This window comes from Solenopsis invicta, chromosome 1, assembly GCF_016802725.1.
Source record: "Solenopsis invicta isolate M01_SB chromosome 1, UNIL_Sinv_3.0, whole genome shotgun sequence".
Classification (NCBI taxonomy): domain Eukaryota; kingdom Metazoa; phylum Arthropoda; class Insecta; order Hymenoptera; family Formicidae; genus Solenopsis; species Solenopsis invicta.
In genome coordinates this window covers 21,504,268-21,521,013 of record NC_052664.1, presented here as the reverse complement: position 1 = coordinate 21,521,013, position 16,746 = coordinate 21,504,268, and the positions used below count along the sequence as shown (strand labels likewise).

Genomic DNA, 16,746 nt, shown 5'->3' with positions numbered 1-16,746 from the left:
TTTTTAGAACAGTAATTTTATTATTTTTCAGCAGAAAAAAAGCTAATTTCTTTTTAAATAATTTTCTTTTTTAAAGAAATATAATGGAATATTTGTATAAATTTTTATATAATAGTTTATGTAAACTTAAATATCTTAATAATGCCTTGCGAAAATACTTGAAGCAAAGTTGTAATATATTTAAAATATTTGTTGATACATACATAAAGAATAACGAGCAATACGAAATGAATATTTTAGCAAAATTATTTATATAAGTTGTTTTTTATTTTGGACAAATATATTTTAATACCTAAAAAAATTTTGAAATAACGATCCCATTCAAGGTCTATGATATGATGAATTCTTTGGCAAGTCCCATCAAGAACCTTCGATAGCTCAGTTGGTAGAGCGGTGGACTGTAGTTGGGATCATTACGTTCAGTTATCCATAGGTCGCTGGTTCAAATCCGGCTCGAAGGAATCTTTTGACTTTTTTTTTAGAGATTTTTTTTATGTAAAATATATTTTATTAAGATAATATTCTTTGAAATAATTAAATACAATTTATTTCATTATTTTCAAAAATTATTAAAAGTGTTTACAAAATCGTGTTTACAAAAATATAAATAATTGTAATTTTTATAGAAAGATATTATACTTATGTTACTGTGCAGATTTTTATATTCATCAAATTAAAATAAATTTTTATAAATCAATTTTTGTATTAAACATAAAAATTTTTATTTAAGTGAAATCTTTGAGAAGATATACTTTTTAAACTTATATTAATAATTACTATTATTAAACTTATATGAATTGAAAATTGACTGTTTCTAATAGTGTGCATATTTGTCTTCATTAAATAATTTATTTTATTTATTAAATAATTTATTAAATGTTATTAAATAAAATATCTGTTTTATTTATTGTTAAATGTTTAATTTCTGCGTTATATTATACAAAATAAAAAGCAAAGTTGTTTATTATAATTACCCAAATTGCTTACAGGATATTTTTTTTACAGATAAATAGACGGACAACAAAAAGAGGCGGGAGACTAAAAATAGTCTTTCATTTATCATCCACACGTGAAGAGTGATTTCATGGTTTTCCGTATGAGGTATTGATTTTACGTCTCTTAAAAAAAAGCGAATAAAGGATCCAGAATTTCTTTTATGAAAATTTAATTAGAAGATGTTATGTTGACAGGCTATTAGACAGAAGTAGACATTTAAAAGTTTGAAATATTTTAGATATCTGATATAAATAGTAAATACATGAAAGTAAATACATGAAAGTATTTTGAAAAACGTTAAACAGAATTTTAAATATAACAAGAGGTTTGGAGAGAAATTATGGTACAATAATTTTAAAATAATAGTAAAATTATTATTATATGGGGGTTATTACTATTATGTTAGGGAAGATTATATGAGAATCATCATTATTTTCTTAAATGAAATGATATGATTTACATATAATTTTTTTGATTATTTTGCATATACAGGTATTAAGATTATTGAAAAATTGATAGTTTACGAGACATTTTATATCAAAATATGGTATGATAAAGTATAAATTCTTGCGTAAATTATCGATTTTTTAAATAATTTTACTTTAGTATTTCTATATGACAATAATCCGAGAAATTATATTATGTTAAAAAAATTTATTTGTCCCCTTTTAAACCTTAGTACAGCTTTTATTTGAAACATATTTCCATTTCTTTCACAGTTTCCGATAAATTTCAATGTGCCATTTAAATGGAATAACCTATATATACGTAATTACATAGGTAATTACATACTTATTACTGACGACTTGGTTATACGGAAATGATAGAAAAATTATTGATCTTTCTTATTACACGCAGTAAAGAAAATTTGAAAGAAATACAAGGAAGAAATTAACATTTATTTTGATAAAACTGCTTGTTTTTTTTATAAATAAATCAATTCTCTGAATTTCTCGTACTATTTAACATGTCATTGATTCTGTGTCGTACATATTTGATGCTTATCCATTTATCTATTTCGGGGATCGGAACTCTGCTAGGGCGCGCCGTTCCTTTTTGTCTAATCAGAGCGAAGTGAATTAAGCTCAACACGAGACCGCGCCTAAATATTGTTCGTGTCTCACGTAGATTGACGAGATTTTTAAATCCTTTTTTCACGTAAATTTGACCTAGACACAAGTGCTACGAAAATTAGAAAGTCAACGCAAGTCGTTTGCATCGCATCTTCCCTTATTGTTCGTATTGTAGAATTTATCTGGAATACGTCTCATTACGCAACAAGTCATTTCATGATTCAACAACTTTTTAGGTATTCCGTTATTATAAACTTATAAGAAAATTATTTGTAAAAAAGAATGTTCTCAATTAATTATTTTAAAGTATGTACATTAGCATTCTAATATATATACTTTAATAATTTTAGTTGTATTTAATATTTTATTATATTTAATATTTATTATATATAATGAAATAAAAACTCTAAATGTTATTTTATTTAAATATTTTAAAAGAATTTTTAACTTAAAAAAATCGAGTAAAAAAATATACCATATAACTTTCTATTTACTTTATTTTCTATAAGTTACGTCAGTCTAATTTTTAGAAGATTTCCACTTGACTAATAGTTACCAAGATAAACAAGGTATATATTTAAGTATTCACAATGAAACAGTATCTCTCTCTAACTGAAAGATAATTTATTTCCATCTTATTATAATTAATACAATAATTTATTATACTAGTTTATTACACTTTTCTAAAAGTTAATAAAATTTTTTATAAACAAAACATGTATAAAAAAACAAGTTAACTCTACTCTTTCAATTTGCCTGTTATTAGAAAGACAGAAATTATCCTAGAGCGGACGAACACCCTTTAATCTTACGTTTAAAATAACCAGATTATATTTATTATTATACCGTTAAAAGTTCTGCTAATTTATTTATCAATTTAAATATTTTACGAAAAAGCTATAATAAAAGTACGATAATAGAAGAATTGATCGTAAGATTAAAATAATCGAAAGATATTTTTAAAGTCTATTCTACAATATAGCATAAACTTAAGGCCATACGACTGAAAAGCCGCGATTACGCCGTTCATTTCTACCAATTAGTTTTTATCTTTAAAGCGCATTAGAGCTTATGACCTTACCGACTTATTTTATTGTGGAATAGGCTTAATTCTGTTTAATCCCACGATGTAGTAATAATATCGCATAGAAGACATAGCGTCTGCGTTGTTCGAGTGGCAGTCCGAGAGACACACGTGCTGGCACTCTTTTGACAACTGACTCCGGGGGTGGTGGTGGCGTAGCACGAGGGATGAAAACGCGTCAACGATACACGCCGCAACTGAGACGCGCGAAAGCGATAGCGCTGTAACCAATGACGTGCATGCAAAGATTTTTATCACGCGGGATCAATTAGGATAATTGTGAACACAGAAACGAACTTAACGTTTTCTGACCGAGCAAACTTAGCTGCAAAACCGATAATTAACATCGGTGGTTAAGTATGATTAGCTGATTTTATAAATGTTGACAAATATTGATTATTTAGTACAAACGTTACTATAATTATTACAATAAATATTGACTATCCATTGTGTGAGATATCATTACATTTGTTTTATTTATGTCGTTTTAATGATGTGTAGAAAAGTGAGGGGTGGGTAAAAAATATTCATTGATTCTTCTACGATTTATAAATAAATAATAATATATACTTCTAGATAAACAGAATTTTATAACGCATATTTGTAGATTATATGTAAATAAATTACATATAACTTATTTAAAGTTATATTAATTTTTATTTTAATGGAGAGTAATACTTTCAAATAATTTATTTTGTTTAAACATAATAAATAATACTTGATAAATTGAGTTTTTTATCAGAGTGGCATATATAGTAGAATTATCTTATATTTTCTCAAAGCATTTTTGATATTAATATTTTACAATTCCATTCATTATTTATTAATTATTTGTGGGTATTGAATTTATAGGCAAAGAATCGAAAGTATAAATGCACAAATAAAACTAATTATATATGTTGTACAGGTATAACTTTTAATTATATACCTATTTTTTTGTTATTTTTATTTGCGCATTTATACTTTCAATTTTTTGCCTGTAAACTCGACAATTAATTAATATTGAAAAAAATTGTAAAATATTAAAATCGAAATTAAATATTAAATGCTTAAAGAAGAATATGATCAATTTAAATGCGACTAACGCAAAAGAGAAATACGCGATGGCAATTTCTAGAAAAATATTGAGAAGGATATAAAAATTTGAAATGCGCTTTTAAATAGTTGCACGTACTTTTGCTCTCGTAGAAAAATATTCACATCATCCTCCATTTGGAAGCATTCAATTTGACGAGTTATACCGATCTCGAGACGTGTCCAAATTAAGAATCGATGACTCATTATTATTATTATTATAGTTACTCTTGCATTGCTATCTTTTTTTAGTATCACATCCCGGGTTGTACCCCGATACTATCATGAGCGCGATTATCCCCCAACGCGGCGCGGCGGTGGCGCGCGTGGAAGCGCGCAGTCGTGGTGGCGCGGCGCGTCATCGCGGGTGCAGTGCGCTTGTGCGAGCCAAGGACGGCGGCGGCGGTAGAGGGCGAGTGCGAGGACGTGGTCGTGGTCACCGGCGCAAGGGTGGGAGAGGAGAGGAGAGGAGAGCGGCGGCGACGTCGTCATCGTCGTCGTCGTCGTCGTCGTCGTCGTCGTCGAAACCGGCGCGGCGCTGTTGAGGGACGACGGGACGGGGGTTGATGGTGCGGCGAGGAGGTGGTAGTGGTGCTGGTGTCGTGAACGCGCGTCTGCGACGTCCGGCACACTCTCGAGCAGTCTGATGCCGCCGGTCGTAACGGGCTCGCGCGTGTTAACGTCGATCGCACATCCGGATCCGTGCTCCGGAGCGTAGTCGGAGCCAGTCGGAGCGACGATTCTCGCGGCCGGAGTCGGCGGGAGGAGGAGAAGACGGGCGAGGAGAGGAGAGTCGCGCGCGCGATCGGCTCGAGCCAGCGCGATTAATTCGCGAAAGGTCGTACGGTCGTGCGGGGAACAACCGCGCGTGCGGAATCGCGATAGAGCGCGCGGTGACAACGAGTAGTTAGTTTCGCCCTAACGCGATCTCGCGAGAGCGAGTGATTACGAAAGCGAGATCGAGCAGAAACGTGACTGAGGTACGGTGTCCGCGCGACTTTGGCAAGTGAGTGCCTGGGGGTAGCTAGCAGCAGGGTCCTACAAGAAAAAGAGGGAGAGGGAGAGAGAGAGAAAGAGTGGGCGATTGTCGCTCGATGCCGCCCTGGCGCCGTCAGCTGCAGCGCTGAACCCGGCGAGACCTCCGCGAGGATGAGCGACGTGCGCTGGACGACGGGCAGGTAAGGGAGGATTACTCCGGGTGGCACACCACACCTCGTGGGGGGTGTCACGGTAATCGCCGCCGCGCCGCGCCGGTGTGACAATCAGCCGCCCCCGGTCTCCCCGGTCTCTCGTGTAATGGCGTTGATTGGGGATCGATTGCGTGTGCCGTGAGGTGTCTGCAACTGGAACCTGCTCCCCGTTTACGCTCGTCGTGGAGAGGGTGCAGGCCCTGAGTCGTTCGACGTGGACTGCTGCTGTCCACAGGCCGGTAGCGGATCGATTTTCGAGCGTAGGGCGCGGGGGAGAGAGGAGGGCGAGGAGCCCAAAGGGGGTTCGCGAAAGCAAGAGAGAGAGGCGAGCGGAAACGGGGGCAGGGGCGTAACGTGTGCGTGGGCACAACGATGTGTTGTATGTGTTTGTACCTGTGTGCATGTGTACATATAAGTATACGCTTGTGTTTGTACGTGGGTGTGCGAGTTTGGGGGTGACTTCGCGAACGGGCGACTTCGAGCGTCGAGGAGAACAGCGACACTCGTCATTACCGTCGTCGTCAGCGGGATGAAAACCCCCCGAATAGGGACGGGGGACGTAAAAAAGGAAAGGGAGATAATTTCGCGCGCGCTCTGCCTCCAGGGACGATCCCGTTCCCGTTCCGGAATCGGAGACCGGCGACTTCCGGCTGTCCATCTCCCGGAGTGGTAGAGATCGGGGAGAGGGGGGGGAGAGGGGAGAGAGAGAGAGAGAGAGGCGACGACATTGGACTTATTGTCGCAGTGATTGCAGCGGATGTGCGTGCGAGATGCCCGATGAGATGCCGCATCAAGCTCGACTCGCTGACGGAGTGGGTATCAATGATATCAATCGCATCCGCGAACTGAAATTGTGATATTCCTCAAGCGGGCGGGTGCAGGCAGTTATGATGCACGCGTCGTCCACTATTGCGCTACAATCACTTCGACTCTGCAACCGCGCCTCGCGTTTGTGGAAAATTAAAATCGGCCACGGGTATCGTACATATATTTCGTAGTGGGGATACTGTAACTTGGTGATTGCAATTGCCTAGGGTTGGGTGAGTTAATATCTTTCTTCATCTAAATTAAATTAAAGTTCAAGGCTTATAAAATTTATTTAATTACGTTAAAAGTTAAGATTAAATTGAATTAAAAATTAATTTTTAAAAAATTGAATTTTATTAAATTAGAGTAATTGTTTTGAGAATAATCTAATTTCAAGAAATTACGACTTTTTAATTTAACATAAATAAATTTTGTATATGAAATTGAAAAGTCATAATTCCTTGAAGTTAGATTACTTTCAAAACAATTAGAGAAAAAGATGGTAAGATGACGAATTGTTAATTTTTCTAAATTAACAACAAATGAACCGGTGCTTAATTTAATAGAGACTTTAGATGATAATAAATATCCTGCGGTAATTTGACTTCAATTTGTTCACAAGAGTGAGTAATAAGAAATGTGTTTCGGAAGCACTTAATATGTAATTTTTTAGTGTTTATTTATAAGGAATGACATAATTATAGTAAAGTTTTTCATTTTCTTTATAAAACCACAATATTGTTGGCTAAAAATGTATACAATAATGTATTCATATTTTTCGCTTTTTTATATTGCAACATTTATACCTAATTAATAAATAAATACACGGTGATTATAGGTAAAATAACGCGTATAGGCAAGATGATGCATTATGCAATATGTCAAAGAATAAAAAAAATCAGCTTATACCATAACTTTTAAAGAAATATAAATTTTAAAAATTTCTAGTTTATTTATTACTTCTAATTTTTACTGGTGATAAACAAATCTTTAATGAATCTGAAAAAATAGATTGTTATTTTTAAATTATCACAAAAATTAAGAAAAATTGACAAATCTTAAGATCGTTATCTTATCTTTTTCTCTTCTATAATATTATTAAATTTCTATAAGATCATTAAATAAATATTTAATATTTTGTGATACTTTTAATATTTTTTAATATTTTATTTATAAATTAAGGTTATATGAAATAACAAAGAAATATTGTTTTTTTTTAAATAAGACTGCATTTTTTTAAATAGATTTTTTTAGATAAATTTTTAACTTTAAAGAAAAAGATTATTAAATTAAATTTCTTTTGTTTTAAAAATAATTACTTAAAATTAAAAATTAATTTTTTCTTCAATTTGTGAACATAAAATGTATACAAAAGAATAAGATCTTTGTAATGTTAAAAATAAATTTTTAAAGCTAAAATTATATTTCAGTTTTTCTGGCTCTTTTAGAGCACCGAAAAAATTTGACAATTTTAATTGAACTTTTAAGACCGTAGATATTTACTTCTAGATTCTCAATAAATAGCGATATTACAGGGTGTCCACGGAGGATTACTTATTTATTTTTTTGCTTTTATTATAATAATTTGATTAAGATTAATATGTTATTTTATAAAGAAGAACCATTAATACCAGTAAAAAAACGACAATTAACGTTGCAAGTTGCTGAGAATGTTGAAGTAAAACAAAAACAAAAAAATAAAAGATTTTGAAAGACCCGGAACCTCCAATGATTTTTAAACACATTTATATTAAACAAATGTTGTTTACAATACACAGAAATTTTTTATAATATGGTATTTATACTTGTATTATTTTTATACATTATTTTTATATGTTATTAAATTTTACAATAAGTAATTGTACATCTGTAATTGTAACCATAACCGAAAAAGATCGAAATCCAAACGGTGACCGTAACCGTTATCAGTAACACGATCGAAACGGAAACCGAAAATTGGGTATAATCTCTGACCGTAACCGGATCGAAATTTTATTTTGGGCAGGGTCCCTGTTTTTAACTAGTAATTATCCAACTCTGTAATTGTGCACAGTATCAAAATAAGTACGAGTCAGCTACCCTAAAATCTTAATAAATCCTGCTGACACTAATTGTCACGTTTGATTTAAATTTGCTTAACATTTACGAGCTACAATAACTGGAGTTACATAAAGTTATTTATCAGGATGATTATATCTCGTGAATAGACGCTCATACCGTACATAGTTGCTACTCTGAATTGGTTTGTTTCCCAACGGAATCATCTTAAGCGATAATGAGTTTTTCCGTATCACCTTCGCTGAAACACGCAGTGAACTCATAAATGTATGTGTGCGCGCATTTATACTCTTATTTATGTGAAAGTAAGGGACATCGGGTTACGACATCAGTTCACGCCAAGAACCCTTCGTTCAGACCTTTATTAGGTGTTTAATGAAGCAGAAAAGGACGTGAAAAGTTGTGTATTTCCTAAAAACAACGACTGCACTATTGGAATGGATTGAAATTTACAATTATTCTGTTTTTTAGAAAAATGTGTTTCAAGGATTTTCTATAAAAATTGAAGGCTAAAAAGTTAAATTTTCAGGAAACATAATTTTTTTCTTTTTATATCAACTCATTCATTGTATAAATATAATTTTTTTTAGACATATAATAGTGGTGTAAAAAGTTTTAGGTTTTAATTAATTTTGAGAATTTATAAAAAAAAAATTAAAAATATATATTTTTTAACTTATTTAGTTTTTTCTGGAATTTTATGTTTATCATTTATTTGTCCCTTAACATTTTACATCTTTTTTTATAATATTTATAAAAGGTGAAGAAAAAAATATTATTTAAAACATAAAGCAATATTTTTCTCAATTTTTTAGTTTCAAAATTTTACAAGTTTCTCTTAACAAAACAGAAAAACACTATTATATTTCTCTTTATGTATGGTTATTTTTCTTTGGACATATAAAGGCCATTCTACATAAGACGCAAAACACGAGTCACAGATCGTAAACGCCAATGCGACAGCCAAACAAAAGCAACCAAATAATGGTAACATTGATGCTTCTAAAAGATTGTCGCGTCCGCATTTGCGACCTCCGACTTGCGTTCTACATTATGTCCAAAGAAACATTACCATATGTATAAAATGAAAAATACAAAAGAATGTTTTTATTAAGACCTACTTGTAAGAAAACTATCTTAATATGTATACGAATAAAGATTAGGCTTTAAAATTAATATATTAAAGAATCCATTGATAAAACATAATAATGTTATAAAACGTGCTCTGGGGGTTTCTTGAAATTTTATATTCACTATCTATTTTATATTTTTGTTCGATTTTTTTTGGGATAAAAAAGTGTTTATGATACGATGTTATTGACAGAGAATGATTTTGCGACATAACTTGGGTTTTTTTTAAAAGACTTGTTTAGTTTTTGTAGAAAATCCTTCAATTTTATCAAAATTATAAGCAATTAAAGTTATAAGAGATAAACCTTTTTTTATTTGTAATTTAAAAAGAACTTAATTCTTTCAAAAAGTAAAATATTAATCAAGATCTAATTATATAAGAAAAAGAACAAGGAAAGATAATTGAAATATATTACTCTTATTTGTAATAAGAAAAGAAAACAATGAAAATAGATAGTTTTGTTCTATGATTTTGTAACTCTTTCCTCTGAATTAATATATATTATTAGAAATAAGTAAATCAATGTTGTATTTTTTTGCAGTAAAGGAGCTATCATTCAAATACAAAAATATTTTATCTAAACATGGTGACCGCGATACTTGAACCTTTTTAACTCTTATCTATCAACTTATCGATTACTATGCTTACTCATACGTATCACTAAATTGATACTGCTTGAGAAGGAAGGATTAATGATTCAGGTGCTGTTAGAATCTTATCAGAAAGAGTGGTTTGTATCATTGATAACAATATTCACATGGTTATTCGCAATTAACCGGAAGAAGATCCTCCAAAAATTTATTTGATGTCTTTGATACACTTGCTTCATGACATTATTGACAAAGGCAAATGAAGATAAACTTTTATACGTAAAACTCTGATACATACAAAATGCATGTAAATTATATAAAATTCTCTGATAATCTAATAAAACTTTTAAGCTTTCGCATAACAGGACGATCGAATCCATAATTCCGAAAAATTGTGGTTAAATTGGAAGAATCTATATGATTGGAAAGAACTATTGGATTCTACGAGTACTATCTTCATGCCACACTTCTTGATAATCTTCTGTTTGACTTTATTACTCACGTTGTATCACTATTCAAATTTACGTATAACAAATATAGGAGTGAATCAATTTCAGTAAGAGTTTATTCCTCGAATGGAATTAATCCATATTATTTAAACACAATTGGATCTGTCATATTTTTCACTTTAATTGCTCAAGCTATGACCAATTTAATTTAATACAACGTAATTACGTCTAATCCTGGAAGAAAATTCGGCTTTAAGGATGTGTATGCGTCATATCTCAAAATATTACCAAAAATATAAAAATTTCATAGAACATTCTAGTATTGCGTTTAATTTTTTGTTTATTTTTAATTCTCATGTAAAATTGCGTTTTGCAGTACTTATTTGCAAATTTGATAGGGAGATAGCATTACCAATTAAATCAAAATTTTTACATATATTGATAAAACCAATAAATATTCATGCATAAATTTATATAGATCCACTCATTTAAAAGCTATTTATATTTAAAACTGCAGCAAAATGTAATAATTTTCGCTGCAAAAATCATTATATAAATCAAATTTTTCCTTGTTTCCTCCTTTGCAGTTAATTTCAGGACCAAAATTCGGGCATTTGCGACCAAATTTTTTTGTTGTTGATTAGGAAAAAATGAATGAATCTAGAGAAGCCTTCAATTTTTAAATTTTGATAACTTTTAGCTCATATATTGTATAATCAAGACATCCTTAAGGAATTCCGCTTTCTGCGAAACTATCGAACGACCGTACGTCGTTGAAAGAAGCGACGGAAATATCTCTTCGACTCATCCTTCGCGCGTACATGTTTCGCGCGCGGTTATTGCACTATTCCGAGGTATGACTGAGTAATCATTGAAACTTGCGGAAACGTAACAGGAATGTCGCTTTCGTTCATGAACAAAAATAGTCCGTCGTCGCGTCAACTCAACTACTCGCAGTCAGCCCGATTTTAGTCCAATGTAATTGTTACAGCTTGCTTTGAATCCTGTCAAATCGGATAACAAGTCTAGGGTTCCTTTAGATTTTTGAGTTGAAAGATTCAATTTAAGTTCCGAATGAAAACCGAGAAAGATTATTTTAATCTCCGTTATGATTATGTCGCGCTTTAAATAATGTTGATTAAGAATTTAATAATTTTTATGTCATCAGATTGTATTGCAAATGTTCGATAATTGCACGATGCGTTTGAAGTGGAAACTAAAAACAATCTTTTATTTAGTGTTTTACTAAATAGATTTGAAAATTTTATGAAACTGTAAAAAACATTGCAAAATATGTTTTGATATTTAAAGTAATGAAGAAAGTAAAGCAATTTTGGAATGATGAGTAATAAAAATCAGAATAATGGCTTCTGTGAACTGTTCACTATCATAACTACACCGGCGCGGCGTCAACAAATGATTTTTGTCCTCCACACAGACATTGCAACATTAAATTAAATATTGAGTTCGTAATTGACCCATTTTATGTGGAAGTAATTTCTGTATTTTAATATATATTTTTTTAAATTTTATTTCTCATTCTATCAATAATTGGGTAATTTTATACATGGATGTATGCGAATAATTTGATACAGTTTTCTCATATTTTACTCTTAACAAAAAAATATTCTTTTACGTTTCTCTTTATACATGTATATATGGTAATTTTTCTCTGGATATGTAAAAACCATTCTACAAAACACGGGTCGCAAGTCAAAAACGTCAATGCGATAGCGGAAAGAATGGTTTCGCTGAAATATCTAAAAATTTAGCTGGATACAGGTAGATCTAAAAGTAATGTAAGATGTTCAAATTGATTGCTAGAATGTCAAAATTTTTTGCAGTATTGTCATCATGATTGAAAGATCTTTATAATTATTTTAAAGGTGGTTTATGGTTCAACAAAATTTTTAGATCTGTCTCTACATTTTTTAGATTCTAATATATACTTGTATATTTATATCTCGTAGACCGAAATGTCACTCTAAAAGAGTGAAAAGATTGAGCCTGTGCAATTTTTCGAGTGATTTTTTACTCTACGAGATTTAGAGAGTGCAAAAAAAATGTTAATTTCAAAATCATACCGATACTCTAATTGAGTCTTTGGAGTAAAAATCAGAAATAAAGTGGATTTCCGCAAAAAACTATATTTAAAATAAAAAAAATTTATTATAGTGAAAAGAATAATATCATTTATATCTCTAAATAATCAATTATCTTGATCATTTAATACAGAATAATAATACTTGTACATATAAATAATGTAACTTTAAAAATAACATGTGTCAATAAATGACAATATGCAATTATATTAAATCTCAATCTTAAAATCATTATTATTAAACCCGATTAGATATTTTCAGCAAAAGGTCCTTTTCGTGCATCTATCGCGTGTACATTTTTCTTTATTAAACTTTTGAACGTATCATAATCTTTTTCTTTAGCTATTAACGTAAAGTATACAAAGTATTATATAAAACGTTCCGTACTACTGGAGATTTTCACGAAAATCACGCCGCTCTTCCCATTCTCTATTTTTGTTTTTCTCATCCTTCGTTCTCCTCCTTTCTTGTTCCTCGTTATTCATCGCGATGCATTCACTGTGAATCGAGCCTAACGAACCACGATCACGAGGTCGGAAAAAATCGATCGCGCATCAGTATACCCACTAGCCGTGTCGTATTTGGGTACGTGCCGTACGAAACTCCTCGCCGTCCTTTCTCCTCTGACCCTTTTCCGCTCTCTGATCCTCGTCGGTCGATAGACCCCGACTGTTAGTAGTTGTTCACAGTTGTTCTATCCTCTTTTCTCTCTCTTTACTTTTCTCTATGTCTGTCATTCTTTCGAAAAGAACGGCGTCATATCACACTAACACAATACATTACCGTACAAAGTGTACAAATCACAGTGGACATCAAAATTAAATCGCGAATAAAATATTCATATTTAGACTGTGTGTCTGAAGAAGCGTTAAAGTATTTAGAAAAGTTCTTGAATCCCTGTGTGAATTGTTATAAGGTTGTGCTAAAAATTGTATTTGAAAATTTAGTTATCAGACACAGATTTTTGAAAGTAATTTTGTGGGATCGTCAAAATAATTTATACGGGACGTTCAATCGTGACGAGCAAGATTGCAAAAACTTTTGACAGTCTAGCATCCAATTTGATTATCTTACAGCATCATTTTGATGGGCTAACAAAATTATTTTTAGATCCGTATCCAGCTGAATTTTTAGACATTTTAGTAAAAATCATTCTTTTCACATATAAGTAAATATAAATCGTGCGATTTGATCAAGTTTGGCACCACTTAAATGTCTTAAATGATGAATCTTTTCTTCTTAAGCTTAACACCAATTTAGCCGTATGAGTGTCGCAATCGATAAACGACATAATAAATAAGAGTATAAAGTGTATTGATTGATCACTCTTCCTAATATCTCTTTCATTATCATCGAACTTTGCCATATATTGTTGAAACAAGACTATTTCTTTCGCGTTATTTCGTATTGTTCTTCTTCGCGACATTAGTCAAATCGCGTTGACTAGTTCTACATTTAACGTACGAAAATGTAAATTTATCTTCTGCGATTTGTTAAATTATCTTGAACGCTTTGGCTTTTCTCAAGATTGATCGAATCGTCTTGGAGCATTCGATGCCTCGATTCGATTGAGTGTCCTACGACATGTCGATAAGCGCCCAGAAGTCTTCGACGGAGTCCTCCTCGTAGCGCAGGCCAAATGAAGTGATGGTAGATAATGGGTGATATACGTGGACGAACGATCTTCGAGTAGGATACAGGGCGAATCGAATCTCGCCATGTTGTTCTCCAACTTGGGCGGACAAGCGGGAAAACGGATTTGGTTGAGTTTCCCCGCAAGTTACTGGCTGAAATCAGGTCGCTTGCTTGCCAGCGAAGTGTACAATAACCATTCGTCATTTCGTGGATAAGAGTGTATATATACGTATATAGATAGTATCTGATGCGAATATCACGGGCGCACTGTTACGTACCATGCCACACTGTATTTAATAAACTATTTGCATATCTTTTGACATTTCTGGATCATTTACAATATCAAGTTGCCAGTTTTGTTCTGCGTCGGGAGATGATTGATCTTGCAATTTCATGCTTTATATGGCATTGTCTTTAATAATGACACTAATTAATGACGTTAATTATGAAGTACTTTTTGCATACCATTAAAATAAATATGATGTCTTTGTCATTATTTTTCTGAAGAATCGAAGACGTTGATACGTCATTGTGTTTTAAGAATTATTATTATATAATCCTAATGCTGTTGACATAATAATAGTACAGTTCTCCCTAAATGAGTTTTGTAAAACATGCAGTCAACCTTAATTATTAATTATAGAAATGACGTCTGTAGGTTTGTGAAATCTTAATATCGAGACTTTCCACTTATCATGTATTATTCTCGCCGTTACATAATTACGAGGCACAGTTACTCGAGTTATTTTCACTAATTACAGATAGATTGACTAGAATTAGCAAACCATATCGATTCAAAAATTATACCCATCTGCTATTTTCGAAGTGGAATAACTTTCGCGAATTACCATTATGTGCGCATCAATTTGAACATTAGGGTGCGGTCAATTTGACGCTACGAATGCTTCGCATTTGATTGATCAGAATCAGAAGAATTTTACTAATTGACCAATCAGAGAATGCTTCAAAACATTTGTATAGGCGTCAACTTGACCACGCCCCTAAGATGCATTTAATACGACATATATCCTTTAATTAAAAAAAAAATAAAGGGAGCAATTATTTTGTTACCGCGCTTTATAAATATAGATTGAAGTTGCATGTTTTTTTTACTTGTTTCAATTTTCATTTATTGCGAAAAAAAAATATGAATTGTTGTTATGTAATAATTGAATTATCGCGGTATCTCGACAGATTGAGCAAAGAAACTGGGTCAAATTTGACTTCAGCCCATAAAAGACATTATTTCGTGAAAATTTTCACGGAATATACGTAATAGTTTTAGTCGCGTTTAATGAATATTAATTAAAAAAAAATAAAAATACACGTTAAGATGATAATGACGAAGAAACTAAAATTTATTTATTCGGGGGAAGTATTTTTTATTTATTTAACATTATTTATATTTAACCTTTATATTAAAATGCATGGAAAGTAATTCATGAAGAAACATATGGAAGAAGCAATATATTAAATAATATATCAACTGTTTAACATTTAGATTAAAATACAAATATGAGAAGCGATATTAGCGTAAAAAATCAGATTTCCCAACTGCTTTATTCAAAAATTCTGAAATAATATATAAAATTTAGTAATATAAGGATATTAATGAATGTTAATGAAATAACATTCGATGCCGAAACTATTAGGTACACGGGGCAGCTCGTTGAATATCGACGTACATACATAAGAGAGATTAAGGGGCTCAAGGGTGCGATTAAACGATCCGTTCCTCGAGGTCGCGTGGCGTGACGACGGAGCCAACGTCATCATCTCCACCGATATTCTTTTGATCTGTCAAGGACAAGAGTTCGTTGTCTAGACGAATCGACGGCCAAGTAGCGCTCTCCAAGCGCGGCGGGACGCATTAAATGCCGAAGCATTTGATGTCAAAAGAGACGGTAGAAGGGCAGGTATATAACGGTAGTAATGCCGCGGTAGGAAGGAGACTCCATGGCGAATATTCGCGGAAAAGATTAAAGCGCGGGATCAAAGCGAGATAAGCACATCCTGTCGTCGGCAGAAATTCCGTGGAATACAATCGATCGTGACGCGAAATCGTAGAATCCACCCCAGTCATTCTGCGTTCCCTGTCCCATTTTCCTTTGCGAAGCGAAATTACAGGAGTAACTTACGTTCAGAGAAAACAAAGTAGTTCCGGCAAAGAAAGTATGGCTCTAAAATTTAAGTACCTCTCTAGTTTTATTTAAGTCATGGGAACAAAAGTAGCACTGAAGACTTAAGAGAATAGAATTGTTACAATAAATGTGAAAACGTCGGGTATTAATATTATTTCATTAGCTTTGTACGTAATTATTAAATAGCAGTGAATATATAATTATATAGACTTTTCATATACACAGAAAAACATTAGTGTATCATATTAAAATTAATATATTTTATTTAACAATCATTGTTTCATGTATAAACGAGAAAATGTATTTTTGCTTATATGTATATGAAACAATGATAATCTTGTTTATATGTAATATATATAATTTAATCTTCAGTAAAGAATTTGATCTTAAATTTCTCTCAACCAAATATATTTTT

At 32.2% G+C, this 16,746-nt stretch overlaps 1 protein-coding gene and 1 non-coding gene across 5 annotated transcripts in view; both read left to right on the top strand.

The window, feature by feature from the left end:
* Positions 1-367: 367 nt before the first annotated feature.
* Trnay-gua lies at positions 368-461 on the top strand. The gene is made up of 2 exons: positions 368-404; positions 426-461. It is a non-coding gene; the product is annotated as a tRNA-Tyr (tRNA).
* A 4,780-nt stretch (positions 462-5,241) lies between these two features.
* The window catches only part of LOC105194792 (ABC transporter A family member 1), a 45,417-nt gene continuing 33,912 nt past the window's right edge, over positions 5,242-16,746 (top strand). The window contains exon 1 of one of the 4 annotated variants that reach the window (XM_039451192.1): positions 5,242-5,405. The gene's annotated coding sequence lies outside the window, so the exon portion shown is untranslated. The other 3 variants (XM_039451188.1, XM_039451179.1, XM_039451177.1) reach the window with 3 other exon arrangements.